Raw genomic sequence first — 26,136 nt, forward strand, 5'->3', positions numbered from 1 at the left:
CTGTTGAAACCTAAAGAATGTAAGGTCTTCCCATGTGAAGGCAAGGAGGTAATAAGAGTCAGAATGCAAAGGCACTGTAAAAAAGCCAGCTTTAAGGTCCAGGACCGTAAAGTCAATGGTCAAAGGGGGATATGAGAAAGAAAAGTATGAGGGTTGGAAACCGAGTGGATGGGAATAACTGCCTCATTAATTAGGCGGAGTTCCTGGACTAAGCGATAGGCTCCGGAGGGTTTGCGCACCGGCAGTATGGGGGTGTTGCAGGGGGAGTCAGTAGGAATAAGGAGTCCCTGGGCCAGCAACCGGTCTATAATGGGTTTAAGTCCCTCCCTATGGGTTTTGGAGATAGGAAATTGGGAACACAAGGAAGTTTAGTTTGGTGTTTCAGCTGGGTATGGACTGGCTTGTGGTGGGAAGCAATAACCAGCATGGAGATGTCTCAGACCTAGGGATCAGGGGGCAATGGCACAGTAGGTACTGTCAGGTCATTAGAGAGGGTAAGAGTTAAAGGCCAAAGGAGATGGGTGGTAGTATTCTTGGGGTGTAATTGTAACATCTCTGCCTAGGAGAGGAACTGACAGGATGGAATGACCAGAATAGTGAGTGAATGGGTGTCCCTCCAGGGCACAGGCCAGCTTTACAGTTCTGTCTGGGGAGAAGGGTTTGTTATCAATCCCCATAACTGAGACCTGGGAAGGAAACAGAGGCCTAGAATGGGCAGGCAAGACAGAATAGGTAGCCCCCATGTCCACAAGGAAGGTTATGGACTTACCCGCTGCCTGGAGCATTATCCTGGGCTCGGAGAGGGCTGAGGGTGTCTTTGAATCTGGGCTTCTTCAGTCTTCTGCAAACCCCAAAAGTTCAGGAGAGGGGACTGCCTGACTGGTCATACCCCCTGCGTAGAGGCACCAAGGAAGGACCAGCCAGAGGCAGTCAATCTTCCAATGTCCTGTCTGCTTACAGGTGGTGCATGGCCTGGAAGGAGGCCATGGGTTTGGGCATTGGCGAGCCCAGTGACCTTCGCATCCATATTTGAGGCAAGCCTCTGGTGGAGAGGAATGCTGGTTCCCCTCTGAAACTTGCTGGAGATGTAGGCCTCAGGGCTGCTGCCAAGGCCTGAGTTTGGGGTGTTACCTTCTTTTCTGCAAAGGAGCCTGCTTTAAAAACCATTTTCACCAGATCTCAGATAGGGGTCTGATAGTCCTCCTCAGCTCATTTGAGCTTTTTCTAATATCATGAGCCAATTGAGTAATGAAATGGGTTGCTAACACTGTAGCCCTGATGGGAGACTCAATATCTAGCTTAATGTATTTGGTTAGGGCCTCTGTAAGGCGGTTGAGAAATAAGGATGGATTTTCATCAGGGTTCTGGGTAATGTCCTTCAGTTTATCAAAGTTAACTACCTTATTAGAAACTGCTTGCATGCAGTCCCAGTTAGATTCAGTTATGGGACATGCACTCGGACTATCCCTTCAGCACCAGCTACTTCCCTGACAGAACAAAGGAACTGTGAGTTATCTGATAAAAGGGAGGGCTCGCGCAAAAGCTGCTGTCGCGCAAGGAAGGTGAGGTGGGATCCCGAGGCCTCTCCAAGCCGCCGAGGGCGCACTGCCGGCCCGTTTCACCCGCCGCACTGGGAAGGTGGAGCACCAGCGCACGTGTCTGGTGGCCAGGCAGACTAGAAGCGCGCAGGCAGAGCCACGGGGGGGGGGGGGTGGCGGCGGAAGCAGACAGGAAGAAAAGGGAGGGGAGGGGATGTCAACGCAGAAGGGGAGGGGATGTCAACGCAGAAGAGGAGGGAAAGTGCACAGGCAGGGCCGCGGGGGCAGCTGAGACAGGGAGAGGGACGCAGACGCTGTACCACTGGGAGGGAGAACAGACATGTAGAGCAGAGGGAAGGGCGCAGAGGGGAAGGTTGGGAACAGAGAGCAGAAGGCAGGATGGGGGGGGAGGGGGGATGGGAACTCTTTCTACCCTTTCAGGCTCCGGCAATAGTTAAAAGGTCCCAGAGGAAATTTGGATCTAACGAGCGAGGCTTCTGGAGGCCAATGATTGTCATTATCTAGCGGATATATGGGCCAATCTTGGGTACAGAATCTGATAAGGATTTTGGGCTTGAGATCTGGGGAGAGAGAGTGTAGCCAAATTCTTAAGGAGACACTTGAGTGGTGAGGCTTCCGGTATAGGCGAGGAGGCACCCATGGTTAAAGAGTGGAAGAAGGGACAGAAAAGGGAGAAAAAGAATTAACCCAGGCCGTAGAGGCTTCCTGGAAGCCTAGAGCAGATGGAGGATCACCTGGGCGTCCCTGAAGTGACCAGTCCACTGCGAGTAGGCACAGAGGGCACAGCTCGGTCGTCACCGATGAAGTGCAGTCTGTGTGACCCTGTAAGGTCCAGACCGCGGGCACCTGACGTCAGGAAAATTTTTCTACCGGAACGAGAGAATCAAGGAAGGAAAGACTGAGCCCCAGCAGAACGCAGCTCTGGGCCAGAAGTTCAGCTCGGGGCTGAACATAGCTCTGGCGGGGGGAGGAAGAGACCAGGGAGCCTCTCTCGTGTAAACCTAGAAGCCTCACGTCCCAAAGGGAAGTGGGTCTCCAGAGGGTCCACTGTGACCAATGAAGGTCTTAGTGGGGTGTATTCCCTCCTCCCTACCAGGCGTCAGGAGCGTGCCGGACGATCACGGTCCGTCTCCTGCTGGGAGTCCGAAGGGAGTTGGCGAGCCGGGGAGGGGGGAAACGTACCTAGGCCGGATCAGTGGTGAGTGCAGGCAGCCCGCGCCCAAAAAGACAGACGAGGGCAAAATGTGTCGTTGGTGACGGTGGTGGCAGAGACGGGGCTCGGTTTGTCGAGCACACCATCTCCCGGGTTTTGGCACCACTGTAAGACTAGAAAAACGCTGCACCACACGACACAGATTACCAAAGAGGTTTTCCACTTTATTACAAAAGGCTGTGTGTTTACATAGGTCTAAGGAGAGGTCGCAGGGCTGAGGTAGATAACAGGTCACCCGTTTATTGGCAAGCTCTTCCATATGTCAGTTCCGGAGCCCAAGAAGTTAATTCTAATTGGGGCTAAGGCTTCCCACCAGCAGGGTTTGAACGTTGGCGCCAGCGGGAACATTTCGCGCCAGTGAAAGAAACAAAGAGGAGAAAGGGGGTCGTTAGACGCCATGCTGGGGTTTTTCTCTGGGGTGCTGCTGCCATTATATGTTTTCCCAACACAAACAATATACAGTTTATATATTCTTAACCTTCTATCTAAACTTTCCCCCATATTGCTTTCATTCTGAAGCTGACTTATGTGATTAAAATAATAATAATAATAAAACTACTAGAAGGTCTGGTTTTAGCAACTGCCCCCCAAAAAAGAGAGTTTCTCTTCTCAAGGGTCCAGCACAAAGTCCAAGCCTGATGTTCATGGCTAACTGTCCTGCTTGGTCATAGGCCTATTCTAAAACTACTCTCTATAGTCAGGACATATATTTCTCTCAGTTGTTGTATACCAACTGATACCACTGGTCACCGTGACGAATCCTTGCACCCCCAAATGCTGAAGTATAACACCAGAGAAGCACACTGAGGCAAGTATAGAGTAGAAAGTAAAAAGCTTTATTAAAGGATAGCAGAACAGACTATCCCCCTTCCCCAGAAGGGGATCAGAAGGCAGAATCCATGGGATGGGGAAGTCTCATCCCTTTTATATCTAAGATTTTCTTTTTGTCCCCCTACATTCTTGTCCTTTATCTTGCTTATTTCCCTTTATCCTGCATGTGATGGGGGATGCAGGTGGGAAGGTCAAAAAATGGAAAGCAGGTGGGCCAAAGCCACCGGGAGTGATCCCAGAAGGAAGGGCCTAAAGTGAATTGATAAGCACCTCTCTATCTGCTGGGAGCTGCTTCATTAACGGTTCTGGGAACATTAACATTTCAATCTCCCAGGTGTAGTTTCTGATTTCCCCCGGACTCAGATAGGACTCCATTTTCTTTATTAGATTGCGCTCCAGTTTTCTCTATTAGACTCTATATCAGACCCAATTTACCTAGCTACACCAACTACCTGTCTTTAAGTCTGGCTTCACAACCACTAACTCTAAGGAATAGGTCAACCCCAACTGAAGCATGGGCTTCAGATGAACCAATAAAGAGGGTGGTTGCCCAAAGGAGTTGATTTTACCCCAAGATAGGGATATGGATGCTAGAATAAACTATTCCTTGGAATAACAGAAGAATAAGTTGCCATCTTGTCACATGACCTAGAACATTTTGGGTTCTTCATCAAAATAATTTCCCCACAATGAACTAAAAACTGTGCTGAGTCAAGCAAGGCAAGGATGAGTGAAAAAATATTAACAAGGTATCACTGAAGTATATCAATGCAGATTATAAGACATCACATCAGCAATAGAAAACTCAGACTATGGCAGTCAGAAATGTGACTATTTGGGCAAAGGCAACCTTTAGCATAGAGGATAAAGGCATTGCTATCAAACACTGCCACAACAGTCCACAGATGAAATTCATATGGGCAATGCTTATTGTGAAAATAATTGCAAGTCATGCATATAGCTGACTTTGTAGCTTTACAAATATACTGAGAACAATGTTGTCAGAATAATATCTTTAAATGACAAGAATACAGAATGAAGATAAATTATGAAAAGGCTTCCATATTCTCCTCCGCTGAGTTATTCTAATTTGATTTAATTTGTAATGCTGCATGTTTCCATTCATTAAAATTTGTAGTCATTTAATTCAGATAAAACCCCACTTATACTGTGCTAACAAACTTCATTTGTAAGTCAGTGCTTGAAAAGTTAGAGACTGAAAACTGCTCATACTATCACAGAGGAGGACCATGTTGTATCCAAACATTTGGCTCAAGTACTGAAGAGGTTAGAAAACCACACAATCAGGACTGAAATACATTAATGTGGGTGATTTAGCTTGAGAAGTTTGATCATTGACTATCATGGAGTCTGGCAAGAGAGCTTCTCCCAAAAGCATGCCAAAAGATGCACAGATGATGGCACAAATCCTGAAGGATATGGGGATTACAGAATATCAGCCAAGAGGTCCAAATCTGATATTGGAGTTTGCCTTCCAATACATAACCACAATTCTAGATGATGCTTAAATTTATTCAAGCCATACTAAGAAAGTTACTGTCAATGCAGATAATGTGTAATTCAATTGGCAAACTAGTGTCAAGCTGACCAGTCTTTTACTTCTTCCCAGAGAGATTTCTCAGTTTCGTAGTTAAGTGCTGGTTCAGTTACTAGCGAACCAAATACTGCCACACCAGGCACACCAACCTCACAAACCATGCCTGTCTCAAGTAAAGTGGGAATTTCAATGTTTCTCACAGGGCAAAGGTTTGCAGTATAGATGCCTACTCCACAGTCCTCTGCTTTAAAAGCCTGCAAAACATTCTTATTACCACTAATATGGTACCATAACAAAATACTGCCAATGAATCATCAAATGCATGAAAGGAAAAGAAAATGTGAAGAAGATGGTGATGATGGATGACCATGATAATTTGTAATCAAGCTTTGATGTATGTACCCTGCATACTTTGTCTTAAATTCATTGTACTGAAATTAAAAATGCATGTTGGATTTTTTCATGTTGTGTTTTAGAAAACTTCTTAAATAGTATTTAGTGAGTAAATAATAGTTACTATTTTTCTCTATTGAAATGTTGGATTTTCTTTAAAAGGATCAGTAATGGTTTTTTACCGGAGTTTATGTGTTAAAAAAAAAAAAAAAGTTGCTCATTATTTGAAAAAAGAGGGAAAGAAAATTCATTATAAATGTCATCTGGGTTTTAAAACTGGCTATTGAGTATTAATCAAGTTATACAAATGTGCTTGGCACAGTGCAAGCACATTGTAAACAATGAATAGATTAAAAGTGTTACTATTAGTTATAATGTGATATGTATAACAAAATAACCAAACTCATATTTAAATAAAAAAATTAAAATTAGGCTAATGGGTATTTAGAAAAATGATAGGAATACTCAGTAAGGTACTATGAAAAATTAAAGTACCAAACTAACTCACTTCAATAAAGATATTTAATATTCTTGTGCTTAAAGACTATTGTTATTAAAGAAGTTAGGGAATTATTTTAATGCTTCAAAACAGAATATTATTTATTATAATTTTAATATGGGATTCTACATACTAGCAAAAACAAATCAAATGTCATTAGTAAAACCAGATTCATATAAATGGAAATAATATTATATGAATTGTTTTTTATTTACCAAGAACTTTTCAGAATTTCTCTTTCCACATACTTACATCTGGATGCAATTCCATTTAGCAATTGAAGACACAGTATATTGCTCTTACCAAAAAAGGAACTGTAATGGGGACAGAACCATAATTGAACTTACATCTTAAGTATTTACACTCTTCTCTTTGCAGCCTGAATATTCTATGCCTCAGCACTGTTTTGCAGACAAAATACCATCCAGGATTAGTAATGCAGATACTTCTTTTGAAATAGATTATAAGTTCTTTTTGTAACTTGTATAACTTCTCAGTAAAGGCAACTTCATTTAAGAATTGATTCCATGGATCTCTTGTTGAATAATCTAATGCTAATTTTAATTTTTTAAATTATGTAAATGTAAACATATATAACTGCTATTATTTATCGGAACACTTTTATTTTAGTGATATCTTTGTGGGGAATTTTTTTTTTTCAATTGTTGATAGATCTTTACTTTATTTATTAATTTATTTATATGTGGTGCTTAGAATCGAACCCAGTGCCTCACACATGTTAGGCAAGCTTTAGTTGGGCTAGGTATGTAGCTCAGTGGTAAGAGCATTTGCCAAGCATGTGTGAGGCCGTGGGTTTGATCCCCAGCACCACAAATTTTTTTAAATATAATTAATTAATTTAAGCAAAAAACAAAGTCCCAATCCTCAAAGAAATTGTATTATGCTTGACAAAGACAGGCAATAAAATTATTAGCACTTTTTTCTTCCAATGAGAGAGGAACAGGATAAGGTGGGGAAAGGTAGAAAGTTATCAGGGAAGAACTCTCTGAAGAAGTGACACCTGAGAAGAGACTTGAATAGGGAGATGGGACATGCAAAAATCAGAAAGACAGGAAGTACAAAGGCCCTGAGGTAGAAAAAGCCCATTCTGTTCAAGGAACCAATATCAGGTGGTTAGAACAAAATAAGCAGACAAGAGGGAGGATGATAGAGGAGGAGATCAAGGAAGTGGAGAGAGCCAGGCTCTATAGAGTCCTCTCTAGGGTCTTTTTAAGGAGTTTTGGTTTACTTTAGTTGTGATAAGAAGCCCTAGATGTTAGAAATAGCTGATGACGTGATAAGCAGTTTGGAGAAGAGCCTCTACAGAGGCCATTTCAGCAGTTTGGGTGAGGCTGATGTTACTGCAGTATTGTAATGTTGACTCTTCACTGTCTAATTTCCAAAATGAAAAACAAAAATTGTTTCTGGGCAAATGGTGTGTTGGGAACAGAAAAAAATGACTATTTAACTGTAGTGGTACAAATGCAGCAAGAACAAAATAGCTGTTTCTATAAGGACTGTAGAGGAACTGCCTGCCAGAACTGCCAATTTAAAGGTTCTCTTTGGATGGCAAATTGGGGGAAAATATGAAAGGTCAGAATATTTTGAAACACATCTACCACTTTGTCTCCCCTCCCCTCCTCCTGTTGACAGCCTGACTCTTGGGTACCTTTATGAAGGAAAAGCAGGAGGTATCTTGCAGGCACCGAATATCTTCTTCCAAAGTAAAATGCTGCCATCTGGAGGTTTCCAGAGCACAAAAACAATGCAAACTCCACCCCACTCCCGCACACAAACACAGCTCTGTGTTTAATCTATTATTTTAAGTAACTTTATTTGGGGGAAATTATAAAGAAACAAACAAAAACCTGCCCAGTCTCACTCCCTTGCTTTGCCTGGTCCAATCTATGAAAGTGAATCTTTTTACAGATGGTTTTGAACACTTTATTTTTTTTTTTTTGGTGGTTCATTATAAGTGGAGAGCAAGTGTTCATTTTTTTCCCTTCTATAGTAACTAGTGCTAGGCCTCATCCCTTTTCAAATGATAAATTTTTTCCAACTCTTTCATGATTATTGATCTATTCAGGTTTTGTATTTATTTAATTTTGTCATTTTTATTTAATTTTTCTTAATTTATTTTTAGTTGTACATGGACACAATACCTTTATTTTATTTATTTATTTTTATGCGATGCTGTGGATCGAACCCAGTGCCTCACATGTGCTAGGCAAGCATTCTACCACTAAGCTATACCCCAGCCTTGTGGTAGAATTTTTAAGAGGGTGAATTCCATTTTTGGACTGTGCCCCAGGAAGACAATATTGATAAAAATGTGAAGAATGGATTGAGTCCAGGGGGCCACACTGAGGCCTCTTCTGGGCTACTGGTCCCCAACCAGCATAGGAATAGAGGATCCTATTCAGGATGGGTAGCCTCTCCACTGGAACCAAGACATCTAAAGTGAAAAAAAAAAAAAAAACTTGACTAGCAGGCTCTCTGAAAAATGGCAAACTGGAAACTTTGCCCAAAGAAGATCTCATCAAGTTTGCCAAGAAGCAAATGATACTATTATAGAAAGCTAAATCAAGTTGTAAAGAATTGGAGAATGAAATTGAAAAACTCAAAACCTGTTCATGGAGGAACTGATAATATAAAATCTACTGCACAGTTTTCCTGAGGTGATGATCCTTTGAACTTCTGCATTCCTGAATGAGGACTCTGTTTGCTATGGTGTCTCATCATTCATTTTTTGGATTAACCACCTAATTTCTGTAGAGAATATCCTTCTATAACTTTCTAAAAATGAATGCATGGGAGTTCTCCAGGTCTTGAGTGACTTGTGCTGCTTTCCTGGGATCAGTCTCTTCCTCTGCACAGGAGGATTTGGGGATTGGGAAGGGCAACTGAATATTTGCATCATGATCAAAAAAAAAAAAAGTTGATTAGAGTGGAGAAATATTTGTTTGTTATAACTAGAAAATACTAGACTTCAATGTTGTATTAAAATCCTGCTTCTACAGGAGGCATCACAATACCAGACCTTAAATTATACTACAGAGCTATAGTAACAAAAATGTCATGGTATCGACACCAAAATAGATATGAAGACCAGTGGAACAGAAGAGACAGAGACAAATCCACATAAATACAGTTATCTCATTCTAGACAAAGATGCCATAAACATACATTGGAGAAAAAATAGCTTCTTCAACAAATGGTGCTGGGAAAACTGGAAATCCATAGTAGTAGAATTAAATTGAACCCCTATCTCTTACCCTGCAAAAAACTCAACTCAAAGTGGTCCATTAGACCAGAGACCTGTGCCTACTAGAAGAAAATGTAGGCCCAACTCTCTCTTATGTCAACTTAGGAACTAATTTCTTCAACAAGACTCCTAAAGTACAAGAGGTAAAATTGAGAATCAATAAATGGTATGGTATCAAATGAAAAAGATTCTTCACAGCAAAGAAAACAATCAAGAATGTGAAGAGAGAACCTATAGATTGGGAGAAAATCTGTGCCACATGTACCTCAGATATAGAGCATTAATCTCCAGGATATACAAAGAACTAAAAACAAAACACACACACACACAAAAAAAAAAAAAAAAACCCAATTAATAAATGGACTAAAGAACTGAACAGCCAGTTCACAGAAGAAATACAATCTCCATTTATGTATGACGTGTCAAAATGGCCAACAAATATATGAAAAAATGTTCAACATCTCTAGCAATTAGAGAAATGCAAATTAAAACTGTACTAAGATTCCATCTCACTCCGGTCAGAATGGCAATTATCAAGAATACAAGTAGCAATAAATGTTGGAGAAGATGTGGGGCAAAAGGTCCACTCATACACTGCTGGTGGGACTGAAAATTGATACAACCACTCTGGAAAGCAGTATGAAGTTTCCTCAGGAAATTTGGAATGGAACCACCATTTGATCCAGCTATCCCACTGCTCGGTTTATACCCAAAGGACTTAAAATCAGCATACAATAGTAACACAGCCACATCAATGTTTATAGTGACTCAATTCACAATAGCCTAGCTGTGGAACCAATGTAAATGCCCTTCAACAAATGAATGGATAAAGAAAATGTGATACATATACACAATAGAATATTAGTTAGCCATAAAGAAAAATGAAATTGTGGCATTTGCCAGTAAATGGATGGAACTGAAGACTATCATGCTAAGTGAGATAAGGCAATACCAGAAAATAAAAGGCTGAATGTTCTCTATGATATGTGGATGCTGATACACAATAAGGGGAGGGGGGAGGGGAAGAATAAAAGTTTATTGGATTACACAAGGGAATGAAGGGAAGGACTGGGGGATGGGAATAAGAAAAAAATAAAAAGAATAAAGAAAAGAATAAATCGTGCTTCTACTTGAGAGAGAGAATGTATTGAAAGAGAGAAAATACAGGAGTGCTGTTTAGAAGGCAACTATACCAGCTCAAATTAGTGATGACTAGCATCTGAACCATGGAGAGGCAGATTTAAAAGATTCTGCAAAATTAAGTCAGTAGGAGGTGGGGAGAATAGAAGTATTTTGGACTAGGCAGAGGGGAGTGAAAGGAGAAAAGGAGGAATAGGGGTAGAAATGATCCTAGAGTGAATCAGACATTATTACCCCATGTGCATTTATGATTACATGACCTGTGTAACTCTACATCATGTACAACTAGACGAATGAGAAGTTATACTCCATTTATATATGATGTGTCAAAATGCATTTTACTGTCATGTGTGACTAATTAGAACAAATAAAAATATATATTTAAAAACTCAGTAGGAATTTGTGACTGCAAATATATTTATAAGAGAAAGGAAAAAGTTTAACATGCTACTACAGTTTCCTGCCTAGGATGATGGAGCTGTCCTTAGGAAAGAATACTAATTTCCCTTGGGACATTCAAGTTTTAGGCATGATATGATAGTTACGTAAAAATGTCCAATCAGTCTAGATCTAGAAATACAAGTTAAAGATATAAGTGATAGCTGAGGCTGTGAGATCAGTTGCGGGGAGTAGGGGAGGACAAATAGAGAAAAATGTAGTGAGAGGTCAATAATTGAAAATGTTTTGTAAAGTATTACATTTTGGGGTGCTGAACAAAATCAGTATATCCAAGAAGCCAAAGAAAAAAATTTAAGGTGATTTAAGAAACAAATAACAGATTAAAATGAAGAAATCTATATAAAAAGATTTTTATATGAAACAAAATATTTTGTATAAAAATATATTTATAATATATCTGATTTTCTTAATGTGTGAGCACTTAAATATCAGTAAGAAGATCATAAAGAAAAAATTTAAAACTGGACTTTATCAAAAATTGAAAGTTTGCTGGTTGTGGGGGCGCACACTTGTAATTCCAGTAGTTTGGGAGACTGAATAAGAGGATTACAAATTCAAAGCCAGTCTCAGCAACTTAGTGAGGCCCTTACTGAGCAATAGCAAGACTATGTCTCAAAAAAAAAAAAAAACAATTTTATTTTTCAAGGTACTGACAATGTGGCTCAGTAATAAAGTGCCCTTTGGTTCAATTCCTGTACCAAAACAAGAAAAAAAAGCAAAATTTGAGACCTTTCTTTGTGAAAGACCCTGTTTAGAAGATGAAGGGAAAGGTATAGAAAAGACAAAAGTAGTTGTGAATCAAATACCCAAGAATTTTATCCAGAATATTGGAGAATCAAATTTATCAAATTGTGTTTTTATATGTATGAATATGCTACAATGAAATCCACCATTTTGATAATTGAAATGTACCAATTTGAAAAAAAAAATCTAAAGAACTTTCAGATCTCAAAAGCAGAAACAAATAAACAAACAAAAAATGTCACCTCAAATGATGGAATTATAAAATGGACAAAGATGTGAAGAGATATTTTACCAAGGATGAGATAGGAATGAAAAGTACATGAAAAGAAGTTCAACAATGTTGATTGTTAGGGAAATGCAAATTAAAACTACAATGAGATTTCATTGCATACCTATCAAAATGGCTAAAATAAAAAATTATAATACCAATGTTGGCTAGGATGAAGAGAAATTGCACCATTCATACATTATTGGTAAGAATGTAAAATGGTACAGCCACTTTGAAACATAATTTAGCAGTTTCTTATAAAACTAAGTATGCATTTGCCAAATAACCCAGCTGAAAAATTCTTTGCCATTTATCTCAAAGAAACTTATGTTCACACAAAAACCTGTACATGAAGTTAATGACAGTTTTATTTCCAACTTTCAAAAACTAGAAACATCATAATGTCCTTCCATGGGTGAATAATAGTTAAACAAACCCTGGTATACCTATAAAATGGAATACTACTGAGCAATAAAAAGGAAAGCACTATTGAGGCAAACACTCAAAGTGGGTCACAAGGTAATTATGCCTGGTGAAAATTACCAATTTCAAATAGTTAAATATTGTATGTTTGCATTTATATACCATCCTCAATGACAAACTAGAAATAGAGAACTGATCAATGATTGCTAGGGGACAGGCACTAGGTGGGAACAAGTAGATAGTTAATACAAGGACATTTCTTTCCAATGATTAAATAGAAAGAGAAAATACCTGTGTGTTTTCTTCTTTTTTATATTTTACTTTTTAATTTTTTGTGGTACTGGGAATTGGACCCATGGCCTCATGCATGCACTTTCTGCTGAGCTATATTCACAACCCTATTTAAAATTTTTATTTTGAGAGTAAGTCTTGCTAAGTTGCTCAGCCTGGGCTTGAACTTGCAATCCTCTTGCCTCAGCCTTCTGAGTAGCTGGTATTACAGGTGTGCATCACTGCACCAAGTACTATATCTTGACAGTGATTGTGGTATACTCTAATTTTACATGTCATAAACATTGAGAATTAAAGGGTTTTACTTCTTTGTAAAAGCACTCATCAGGAGTAGTTTGAACACTCGACTCAAACTGTTTCTTATGTAAGTTGTATTATGAAGCAGGTATCTTTTATATTCCTTGGTAATTCATATTACTTCTTTTAAAGTGTGGATCATCTTCCATTATTTTATCCTTTGTGCTCTCAATATTGTAGAATATCTATGAGAGTTCCTGTGATGTGAAGCTTTTGCTGATGTCACTTCCTCTAGGACATCATCTTTTCCATCACAACCACTTTCCTCCTTTGAATGAATAAGTGTGCTTTTAGTAAGTTCCCCTGGATGCCTATCTTAGAGTTACTTAAATGGCAATAGTGTCAACATTTCCATGGTAGTTATTTCTTTTATACTCTGTTCAAATTTTACTTCTAGTATTGTTTCCCTGCTGCGTTTTCACCTTTGTTAGTCAATTCTCTTTGATTATCAATTTTTGTCAAATGTCACATGAGTTTATCAATGGGAGACAAGGAGATAATAGAATCCTGTTTTGGCATGCCTGAACTGAGTAAAAGATGGTAAGTGATCAGTCACCAACTGACTTTAAGAGAAGTGATGCATTGGTCATTTGTTATAATATGTAGTCATTATTTATATGGTGATTTGTAGCCTAAAGAACTAGCAGCAACTTTTGTTCTTCATGCAATTGGAGTCAATATACTATGGCCACTAAAATCTCTGAACTGTGTTGTTGGAAAAATGGTGTTATTTACCTAAACCATGGCAATTGACATTCCCATATAACAGAACTGTGCAAAGAGAAGACTGGCTCTAGTAGCTTAGCCAGGACTTGACCCAGTCTGACTGATTCCAGAATGCTCTCTCTTAATGACTGGTCAGTACTACCCCTAAAAAATAGATATGGTAGATATAGTAAAACTTATAATTACAGCAGAAAAAAAAGTAATTACTGAAATATTTTGGTTTAATATTTGTAAAAATAAATTATTGTAAAAATAGCAATCTGCATTTGTATTCATACAAAAAAAAATCTATAGAAATATTCACCAAATTATTGGCAGTGGTGATTATCTCAGGGTTGGGGTGCAGGTTCTGAGAAATTCATCTTTTACATTTATATGTCCTCTCTACACAAAGCCCAACTGAGATAGTAAGTCAACTAAAGAGAGAAAGACAAGGAAGTGAAGCACAAAGAGAAAGAAGAGGAAGTGATGGAGGGCAAGATCGTCATGAATGTTGGAGGCTGTATTTCTGTATGACACAAATAAGGCCTGTGATGTTGAGAAATCTCCCTCTTACATGTCCTTGCAAGTTTCCAGAATTTGTATTCTCTTCTTGTCTTTCAGTTTTTCTTCCTTCTTATTTCCTTCAGCTTTGCTTAAAAACAAACAAAAAACATTTCACCCCATTGATTCCTCTAATTGCTATTCTTTTATTTCTTCTTTTTTAAAATGGCCCATTATCTCAAATAAGGGTTTTGGGGTTTTTGTTGTTGTTTTTATATTTCTACTTCTTCTCTACCCGCTCCCTCCTAATATAATCTGATTTCATTTCAAAAAAAAAAAAAAAAAATATATATATATATATATATATATATATCAATGCTGAAATTGTTCTCTCAAAGGTCAGCATAGGCACAAAACAACCTCCCCACTCCTGTCATCTCCAAACCTGGTGGAGATACAGTGTGAGCAACTCCCAGGAACAAACACTGAACTTATTGTGTTGTGTTTTGCTGGGTTGTTCTGTTGAGACTCAGCCTCTGAGTTGACCCAGCTGCTAGTTAATCAGGAAGAGTGAGGTTTTCATCTCTAAATAGGAAACCAGAGCTTGGAAAAGGGCATAAAGGGGGATTGGTGTGCAGGGGAAGAAATTCCTGTCCCTGCTCAAACCCTTGGATTTACCCTATGTGACCTGGATGTTTTTAGTTGCTGAAGTATGCCCTGAAATGGGGAAATGAGTTGGCAAGGTATGAGGAAATTCTTTTCAGTTAGGCTTCTCCACCATAACCACCATAGGATGGGATGAGATTTACTAAAAGAATCAACAGCATTTCCTTACAAAGTCATATCTCTATTACCAAATTCAATAGATTCTTCTCTCTCCCAACTTGTATTACCAAGAGGTAATCAGAATTCACTGGGAGAGTTTCCAAGATCTTACAAAAGTGAAAAGGTGACTTTTCTCCCTCACTGATGGAAAGAATAAAGGAAAAGCCTGCCATGAGGAAACTCCTTTCTTCTGGCTTCAAATGTTCTCTTATCCAGAGTGACAGCATAAACAAGCTCCATTCTAGAGGCCTGTGGTCAGTAGAAAGAGAGGGGAGAAACATTAGTAGCTATAGCCACTGGATCTCCCATTTCATCCCAGGCATTTTCAGGAATTGAAAAATGGTCAAGTGAGGTCTTGTTGACAGTGCATAATGGGAAAAGGATGGACCTGGAGAAGAAGCCACAGGTCTACATCACAGACACAGGTTATAGCAGAGCCATTCTAACCTGGAGCCAGAGATTCATAGTGGTTGTGGGAAGACAGGTCTCCTGGACTTACCCCAAGGCCCTATAGTCACTGGCCCTATAGCAGACAAACCCACATTGCTCTATACTCCCTCTTCCCCTGCACTCTTCCCTCGACACCAGAACGAGGGATGCTGCCATAGCTAGTTACATTTGGACCTATAGAGATGGATGGTAGCTCTGAAAGAGAAAGAGGGATCCCAAAAAACTCTTTCTTCTGGTGTGGGAAGAAAGCTTTATGGGAATGGGATTTTTTTTACTCCTAGCTCTTTACACACCTGGCTCCTTCCTCTCAGGCTTCATCTCATAGGCCACCTTCTCACGAGGGCCCTTTATGCTAACAGCACAAGACTTCCTTCCCTTCAATTCTTCCAGAATCTTAGTTGTTATCTTCAAGTTCTAGTCCCAAATTATTTTGTATACTTATTTATTTTAATTTATTTATTTCTTCTCTCTCCAAAGTGACACATATGTTCCACAAAAATAGAAAATTCGCCTGCCTTGTTCCCTGCTTAGTTTCAAAACACATGATGATTTGGTTATTTACAAGGTTATTTGAAATCCAGTCCCAGGAAACATTGAAAGGAAGGGAGAAGGTTAGTGAGATAGGGAAGGCAGGAAAGCAAAAAAAGAGAGGGCAATGAGCCAGTTACTACTGTGGGCAACTTGGGCCTCAATCCTCCCAGACACCCTCTTGGAAACTATGGAAGATGCTTCTGAATCATCCTGCTGAGGGATGAGGAAGTTGGGGTATCCAACTGGTGGAGGATTCCTTCAGGGACACAAATGCAACTCTGAGCTCAAGCTCAGGCCTAGAGAACATGCTCATTTGGCAGAAAGACTGGAGAAACCATTGGCATGGTTAGGGAATATGTGCAGGCAAGCTCCAGATCAGGTGCTAGAATATACTATCTGCTCCATAAACAACAACCAAATAAATTAAGATTGACAAATGAATGAACAAAAGAAGGACTGAATGGGATTCTAGTAGGTTTATTACTAGGGAATGTTGTTTTTTCTTTCTTAGAGTTGACCTTAATTTTGACCAAAGTTCTTAGACTTTTACATCCTCCTTCTGCTAGACAGGGGAGGATCCATCTTAATTTCCCTATCACCCACTCTTTTTGTCTCCTAGGCAGTTGCTTCAACCTCTTCATTCCTCAAAGAGGGACATTTACTCATTTTCACCACTCTCAGAAAAAAGTACCTTTACACTGACTATATACCCACTCACTTTTCAGTGAGAAAAAAATGTTTCTAGGTTTCTTGGATATAAATATAGTATTACTTATTGATCCAGTTTTTCCTGGCACATAAGCTATTGCCTATAAATTAGTTGCCTACTTTCAGAAGTTGCATTAATTCTTTTGAGCCGATTGAGTACCCTTTAGTGCACAAACAGCAATAGAAGTTAAATTTACAACACTGAAGACTGGAACCATTAATCTAGATCTGTGCATTCTAGGGACCACTTTCTTCTTTTCTTTTTTATATATCATTTTCATCTCAGTTATGAATAAGACATCTCATCCTGAGCAAAGAAGTATTATGTCTTGGGGACATTTAAATTCTTGATTAATAATACTAAAAATCTTTTAACCTTAAATGAATATGCTGTTGTACACATTTTTTTTTTCTTTTCCCCTAGAGCTCTTGGTTCATGTAATGTTGGCTTAATTTTATTACATAGCAATACTCCATAAGCATGAACTTTCTTTAATCATGAAAACAGTAATAATGAATTTCAGATTACTAAACACATGTGATTCTATTTCTAATTATTTTCTATAGAGCCTTCTCTCTCAGTTATCTTAAGCAATATTTTTTCTGGCTTTATAGTGATTTGCTACAAAACTGGACAACAAATCCATTTTTTTTCCAATATAAATTATCTAAATAGTATAATTTTAACTTAAAACCACTATTAATAATTCTCTTCTCCTTATGATTTCTGTGATGGCTAGTTTTATGTATTAAATTGGCTAGGCCATGGTACCACATTTTTGGTCATATAACAATATACCAGTTCAGGTGTTGCTGTGAGGTTCTTTTTTTTTTTTTTCCTTTCTTTCTTTTCTGTGATTAACGCTTACTAGCCTCTGAGTAAAGCAGAGTAACCTCTATAATGTGGGTGGGCCTAATCCATTCAGTTAAAAGCCTTAAGGGAAAGGTTTGAGGTTTCCCAAGCAAGAGGAATTCTTCCTCCAGGTGGCCTTTGGACAAGACTGCAACATCAGCTCTTCCCTGCATTTCTGGCCTGCCTGTCTGCCCTAAAGATTTCAGATTTGCCACTCTCCAAAATGGCATAAGTAATTTCCTTAAAATAAATATCTTTCTACAGATAGATATAAATATAAATGCATTTATATGTAACCATGAGCCACTTAACAATGGAATACATTCTGGAAAATGCTCCATTAGGCAATATCGTCCTTGTGTAAATATCACAGAGGGTATTTACAGGCACCAAGACAGCTACAATGTCACTAGGTCACTAGATACCACTAATACACACATCGTATAGTCTCTATTTCCTTGGAGAATCTAGCCTAATACCTTTTTTACTCTATTTCCTTGTAGAACTTACTCTATTTCCTTGGAGAATCTAGGCTAATCCTCAAATTTCAAAGGAAGTAAATATTCAAAGGAAAGTCCTTTATAACTTTATATTTTTGTTTTTCTTCCATCCTTTCATTACATGTTTGGTCTTACGAAAGATCACAGACAATTCTCTCATTTTTCAGCATAATGAGATGACAGCAGGAGTGAAGTAAGGAGGCAGGCATTACCACTGCCTAGAGAAGCTGAGGAGCCTTGACAGAAAAGTCACATTTGAGCTGGATTTTTAGAGTTGAGTAGGAACTGGCTAACTGGAGGAGAAAAGAAGGAATCTATCTTCTAAGCAAGTAAAGCATTTAGTTCAAAAACATGGTCATTGCCTTTTATATTCATTTATTCAGTAAGTAAAGTAAGTATTTAGTGAGTATGTTTGTGCCAGAGATGGGTTTTATTCTTGATTTTGATCCATGTTTTTATATCCACCCCTCCTTAGACTGAGGAAGGTCCATCATATTTTTTTGCTAGGTGGCTGTTTCTCATCATACTGTTCCCTTCTGAGCACTTTATCCCTGGGGATAAATTGATCAGCAAAAAACAAATGAAAAGGAGATGTTTAGGAGTAGCTTTGCTAGCTAGAACAGAAAACCCAAAATAATATAATGAAAGTATAACAATTTTATTTTCATCTATTCTTAATGTCCAGATCAATGATCTAGAGTGGGATGATAAGGTTTCTTTTATCATTCTGGTCTGTCAGCCTTATTGATGGCACAGGTAGTTGGCCACAGATGAGCAGAAATAGAAGAAAAGGAAGTCCAGAGAAGGGGGAAACTGTAAATCAGTCACCTAACAGGTGATTGATTCAGAGAACTCAACACCCATCATGCAATGCCATAAAGACATAATTTCCTTTCACCTTGTGTGATGAAGCTGTGAAAGAAACCGATGTTAAGAAGACCAATTTAGACTACTGGGGCAGTAGTGGATCAAACTACTCAGTGCCACCAAATGGCACTTCAGTCTTCCCCACATTCCTGAAAGAGGCCCAACACTCTCTTTCAATAATTTGATTTGCATACATCACTTTCCCAAGGTCACTCATGCACCCAACGCTATTGAGTTGACTATTATATGACCTTCTGCTGAAGGCAGAAGGCAGAAGGCAAGGAGGAACTGGCTAATTGGTGAGGAAGCAACTGGCTAACTGGTAGAGGAAGAGGAGAGTGACATTAGACCAGACAGGGCAAAGTGAACCACCTAAATAGGTGCATGCCTTCAGTTTTCACACAGAGTAGACATATGACCTCTTCCAAAAGGGCAGCAGTTGTAAGCAGGGAGCCCAAAAAGGTGGGGCTACCTGCCACCCCAAGGTTTCACACCACTATAAGTCCCCATACCCTATCCTAACAACAGCAAAAAACCTACTCATTTCAGCACCTTTTGGTCCCTAGCCAATATATCAGTCCCTCTGTCTAGGGTATATCTCACTTTCCCTCGGCTTTCTCTCACCTTGCAATAAACCTGGTCATTTAGATATCATTTAGCTATCTCTGCCTTGCTATGCTTTTGTTTTTGCACCAGGGTGATTGCTCTTATCTTAGTCATTGCAAAGACCCAGGAACATTTCATAGTAGACTCTCAATCTCCATTATTATTATCACACAGCTACTATTTGGTGATCCAATATAGCTCCAGATCTAATTCTCTTGTCTATATTCTAGCCAGCTGGAAGGAGGAGAAGATGAGCATCCTCCCCCGCCCCCAATACTGGGAATTGACCCTAGGGCCTTGCACATGATAGGCAAGCACTCTATCACTAAGCACTCTCTGTTTCTTTCCTTCTCTTTAAAGACACTTTCTGGAAGTCACATACATCACTTTCACAATATTCTATTTTCCAGACCTTCATTATAAACTACAACTTTTTTTTCATTCCTGGTAGCCACTTGCTCAGCTAAAAACTGAAGAAAAGACAAATATAGGGAGGCAATGGACTGCGATGCAGAAAGGAGAAATTAGAATGACTACACCCTTACGTTGAAAAATTGAGTTGATAAGAAGCTACTTGATTTATTGTCTTTTAAAGTCTTTTAAAGTCTTTACACTGTCTTAATAATAGCCCTTTAGAGCTGGTTGTTTAAAAGAAAAGTATACTTGAATTCCTTGAAAAAAATCAAGAAACAAACTTATTTTATTTTTCCTGTGTAAGTTAATTGACCACTGGTTTAGGCAAATGATTTTCAAAAGGTGAATTTATGCCCAATAGGTTTTTTCATGTTTTGAATCATTCATATGATATATGAGAGGAAAACATAAGCATTGAAAACACAAAGTAGAAATCAATAAGGTTTCTCACTAATAGCGAAAGTCTGAATTTGTGTGTGTGTGTGTATGTGTGTTTATGTGTGTGTGTGTGTTTGTGTTACTGAAGATTAAACCCAAAGGCACTCTACCACTGAGCTCATCCCCAATCTATTATTATTATTATTATTATTATTATTATTATTATTATTTTGAGATAGCGTCTTGGTAAGTGGCAGAGGCTGACCTCAAACCTGGCATTGTCCTACCTTAGCTTCCCTAGTAGCTGGGATTACAGGTGTACACCACCTCACCTGTTTTGAAATACATTTAATTATTTTATTAAATTATAACTATGTGACAGCCATGGAGCAGCACTGCTTTTAACTCCTTTTCAAAGAACTTGCTGTGAGGAGAATATTGACTAACATATCCAAGGTTCACATGGAGACGACACACTCTCCAGCTTCTACTTCTTGATGATTGATCATAGTGAGGGGAATTAGAGAAGTAAAGTCTAAGATTTTTAAGCCTAGACCTCAAAAGGTCATGCAGCTTCTGTTCTTATTCTTCACATGCCAGTACCACAGGAAGAAGCCCAGGTATCCTCCTTGAGGATAATAGACTATGTAGAGAGCCAGGTGCAGTGGTGAACACTTGTAATCCCAGCTACTCAGGAGGCTGAAACAGGAGGATCACAAGTTCAAGGCCAGCCTGAATTATTTAGTGAGACAATGTCTCAAAGTAAAAAGCAATAAGGATTGAAAAGGTAGTTCAGTAGTAAAGAACTCCAGGGTTTAGTACCTGTCCCCTCATCACCAAAAAAAAGGAGAGAGAAAGATTATGTGGACAAAGTGATTCAGTCAATAGCTAATAACAGCCACCAGATTTGTGAGAACATTTTTTTTTTTTATATCAGGGATTGAACCCAGGGGCACTCCACCACTGAGGTAACATTCCAGCACTTTTTAATTAATTAATTAATTTGTTTATTTATTTATTTATTTTTGAGACAGGATCTCGATAAGTTACCTTGCTAAGTTTCTGAGGCTGGCTTTGAACTTGCAATCCTCCTGTCTCAGACTTCAGAGTTGCAGGTATTACAGGCATGCACCACCACACCTGGCTTGTAAACACACCTTGAAACCATCTAATTCCAGTCAAATTGCTAGGTGAATTGTAATTGTATGACTAATGCCAGATGAGACCTGTACAAGAACTGCCTAGCTAAATTCAACCCATATTGCTGACTTACAGAATAGTGAGCAAATCAAATTGTGGCTGCAATAAACTACTAAATTTTGGAGTGGTATGTAAAGTACCAATAGATAACTGATGTATGCCTTTAACAGAAGGCACATGGTAGCTGAAGATTTAAAAATAAATATGTGTCAAAAAACTTGACACCAAAAAAAAAAACTGAACAGACACTTCTAGAAGAAGATATAAATTTGATCAACAAATATATTAAAAAGTTCAACATCTCTAGTTATTAGAGAAATGCAAATCAAAACTACTCTAAAATGTTATTTCATACCAGTCAGAATGGCAGTTATCAAGAATACAGACAACAGGGCTGGAGATATGGCTCAAGCGGTAATGCGCTCGCCTGGCATGCGCGGGGCGTTGGGTTCGATCCTCAGCACCACATAAAATAAAATAAAGATGTTGTGTCCACCGAAAACTGAAAAATAAATATTAAATATTTTAAAAAAAGAATACAGACAACAATAAATGTCGGCAAGAATGTGTGGGAAAAGGCACACTCATACATTGCTGATGGGATGGCAAATTGGTGCAACCATTCTGGAAAGAAGTATGGAGATTCTTTAGAAAACTTGGAATAGAACCACCATTTGGCCCAGCTATCCCACTCCTTGGTCTATACTCAAAGGACTTAAAATCAGCATACTATAGTAACACAGCCACATCAATGTTTATAACATCTCAATTCACTATAGCTAAACTGTGAAAGCAACCTAGATGCCCTTCAATAGATGAATGGGTAAAGAGACTGTGGTATATATACACAATGGAATATTACTCAGCAATAAAAGAGAATAAAATTATGGCATTTTAAGGTAAATGGATGGAGTTGGAGAATATCATGCTAAGTGAAGTAAGCCAATCCCCCAAAACCAAAGGCCGAATATTCTCTCTAATAAATGGATGCTGATCCATAATGAGGGAGCACATCAGAAAAATGGAGGAACTTTGATTGGGCAAAGGGGAGGGAGGGGTGAGGAAGGGACATGAGGGCAGGAAAGATGGTGGAATGAGATGGACATCATCACCCTTGGTACATGTATGATTGCACATAAGGTACAACACTACATCATTATAAGCAGAGAAATGAAAAGTTGTGCTGCAATTGTGTACAATAAATCAAAATGTATTCTGCTGTCATATATACTTAACTTACATTGATTAATTAGTTAATTAAAATAAATAATTACATGGCAAATATTAACAAGGTAAAATTCAGCTCTATATATTAACAGAGATGAAATAGATTTAAAGACAAAATTTATTACTAGAGTTAAAGAAGATCAATATAATTCAAAATTATAAATTCAAATTAACACAACAGTATAACAATATGTGATCAAAAAGTCAAGCAGACAAAAAGTAAACAAAAAGAGATTTGAATAATGCAGTTAAAATGCTGAATGTAATAAACATAGAATGACCCTTATACCCTGTAGTGAGCAGAATTCTAAGATAGTCTCCAAATGGCCCTTTGATGTACGTGCCATATATAATTTCCACTTGAATGTGTGCGAACCTGTTAATATGATGGAGTCAATTTCTTGATTACATTATGTTATATCTGACTCCATCTTACCAAACTAGAGAGAAAGTCTCCTGCTGCCTCTGAAAAGTAACCTACCATGTTGGAAAGGACCCTATCACTAGGACTAGAGTGGGCTTTAGGAGATGAAAATAATCCTTGGCTAAATGTGAGCCACAAATGTGGGTATCAGCTCTATAACCACAAGGAGATAAATACTGTTGAAAATCTGAGTGAGCTTGGAAGAAGAAGCTCAGCTGCAGATTAAAACACTGCTAATGAACATTTTGATTTTAGTCTTGTGAAACTAAAAACCCACACCAGACTTCTGACTAACAGAAACTGTGAGTTAAGAAATGGATGTCATTTAAGCCTCTGAGTTTTTATTCATTTTTTACACAGGAATAAAAAACTAATACACATTCAGCAATTAGAGGAGCATATTCCTCTCAACTGCACATGTAATACTTATTTTTTTTAAATTATCACAAACATGTGGCCACATCAATATTTATAGCAGTTCAAATCACAATAGCTAAGTTATGGAACCAACCTAGGTGCCCTTCAACACATGAATAAGTAAAGAAAATGTGGTACATATACTCAATGGAATATTACTCAGCATAAAGAAGAATGAAAATTATGGCATTTGCTGGTAAATGGATGGAATTGGAGACTATTGTGCTATATCTTTTTGATATAGCCAAGGGACAAGGAGGGAGAAAGGGGGGTTCACTGGATTGGACAGTGGGGAATGGGGAAAGATGAGGGAAGATGGGAATGGGAAAGACAGTAGAATTAATCAGACATAATTTTCCTATGTTCTTGTATAAATACACCACCAGTGTAACTCCACATCATGTACAACCACAAAAATGGGAAGTTGTTCTCCATGTATATAGGATATGTCAAAATACATTCCACTCTCATGTATAACCGAATATCGCTCTGACTCTCATCAAAGGATCATCCATTGATGGATTCACAAATTAATGGGCTATTGGTAGGTGATGGAAACTTAGGAGATGGGGTCTAGTTGGAGGAAGTAGGTCCTTGGGACATGTCCTTGGAAACTATACCTTGGAAGGGGGGAATTCCTCTCTCTTGCTTCCTCTCCCTGCCTCCTGTCTCTCTCTCAGATCTCTCTCTCTCTCTCTCTCTCTCTCTCTCTCTCTCTCTCTCTCTCTCTCCCACCCACCCACACCCCTCTTTCTCTCATTCTTGGCTAACATGAAATAATGCAGGCAGCAGCCAGCTTAACTCATGGACTAAAATCTCTGAAACTCTGAGCCAAAATAAATGTATCCTCATTAAAATTGATTTTATCAAGTATTTTGTCACAATAATAGAAAGCTGACCAACATATAGGTGTTTGCTAAAGTACCATATCAGGACCGGAAACTCTAGTGCTTAACAAGGAATGAGGCAGACAAGTTTTAAAAGAGGATATGGTGGAGTCTTGGTAAACTAAGGAATATATGACCCAAATTAAAGAATGTCTGACTCTATAGACTAGTTCTGGCAACTAGGTCACCATTGATCTTCCATAATATGGAATATGCACATATAGTTGTTATCTATTATAACTTGATCAAATTGTATCATAATTAAATATTATATCTGTTTCCCTTATAGTGAGACATTCCAAATGCTGGAACAGTGGCCTGTTCATCTTTATATCCCCAATATATAAACCCTGGCATAATGCAACCTGCAATAAATATTTGTGGCAGAAATGGTGAATGAATGAATAAATGAACAAGGGCCCATGGCAGCAAATCATCCAGATCAACACATCAACTGAAAGATAGCAAGGGTAATCAAATCGTGGATGTGAACAGAAGACAACATACAAAGGTCTTCCTCTCTGTGTTGTGACATACAAACAGCTGACAGCTCTCTGCTTCATGGCACTCTGTAACCTGAGATTCTAGAGGTTCAGTGTTTGAAAAGGCACTAATTTCTTTCATTTTTAATTAGGTGACCAGTGATTAGATTATTATTGCTGGAGACAGACTGATTAAGAAGTCACTGACTAGTCATTTGTCCTCCTCAGAGGGCTGTCACACAAGTACATTTGCATAATGACAGCTTCCCAGCTGGGAGCTCTACTTTCTGCTCCTGTCACTTCTGGCGATAAATGCTAGTTCCTTGCTGCTTAGGACATCACTAAAAATCTCCAAGGAGGCAACTGGCAATCTTTTAGAGAAAATCTTTATTGAAAAACTGAAAAAGCTTAGAAACGGAATAACATCCTAAGAGTATATGCTAAGACCACCCCCACACACTTCTAGAAATTTTCTTAAGGTAGTGGATGTAGGGTAGTGGGATAAGGGAGGGTTCATCAATTCCCCATTACATGCTTTGGGGGAAATCTGTTGAAAAGCTTTACATTAAAGTACAAGGAGGTATAAGGGATTGTGTGTATGGTGGGAGTAGAGATATGGGCTGAGGAATTGGGGATGGGTTGGGGGATCTCTCCTAAATATCTGCAAAATTTCGATTGATAATGTTTAGAACTGGGGCGATCCCAAGCCTCTAGGCTGCCTTGTTATTTTTTTAATTTTGTTTTCAAAAATCTTTCAAGCCTCATTTTGTTTCTTCATTTTACATAAATAGTTGGTTTCATTCACAAAATGAAATATTCAGTGAGATCAGAGAGAGAAAGACAGAGAGAGTCCTACCTCTGATTATTTCAGATTAGTGAAGCCTTGGTTATTTTCTAAATGGGATGCTATTAATCAAGTCCTCAAGCTGAATCACAAAAAAGGACAAAATAAAAAAAACTGAACTTCAAGTATAGACTTCAAAGTAGCCAAAAAAAAAAAAAAAAAAAAAAAGGAAAAGAAGAAGACAAAATAGCTCATTTAAGTATTCTAAATTAAAGTCTAATTATACAAAATAAAAATTCATTTATAATGTTGCCATTCGGGACTATGGAATCTTCTGGACTATGGAATGATATTCTACTTAGGTGTCTGAAATTTCCTGAAATAAATGAAATATTTTTCATGTAGTTTTCAAAAATTATTTGTATGTTAAATCT

The 26,136-nt window shown here is 38.4% G+C and overlaps 1 pseudogene; it reads left to right on the forward strand.

Moving 5' to 3' along the window:
* Nucleotides 1-4,967: 4,967 nt before the first annotated feature.
* LOC114086639 (transcription initiation factor TFIID subunit 9-like) lies at nt 4,968-5,543 on the forward strand (annotated as a pseudogene).
* The last annotated feature ends 20,593 nt before the right edge of the window (nt 5,544-26,136 follow it).

The sequence above is a fragment of the Marmota flaviventris genome, chromosome 5, assembly GCF_047511675.1.
Source record: "Marmota flaviventris isolate mMarFla1 chromosome 5, mMarFla1.hap1, whole genome shotgun sequence".
NCBI lineage: Eukaryota > Metazoa > Chordata > Mammalia > Rodentia > Sciuridae > Marmota > Marmota flaviventris.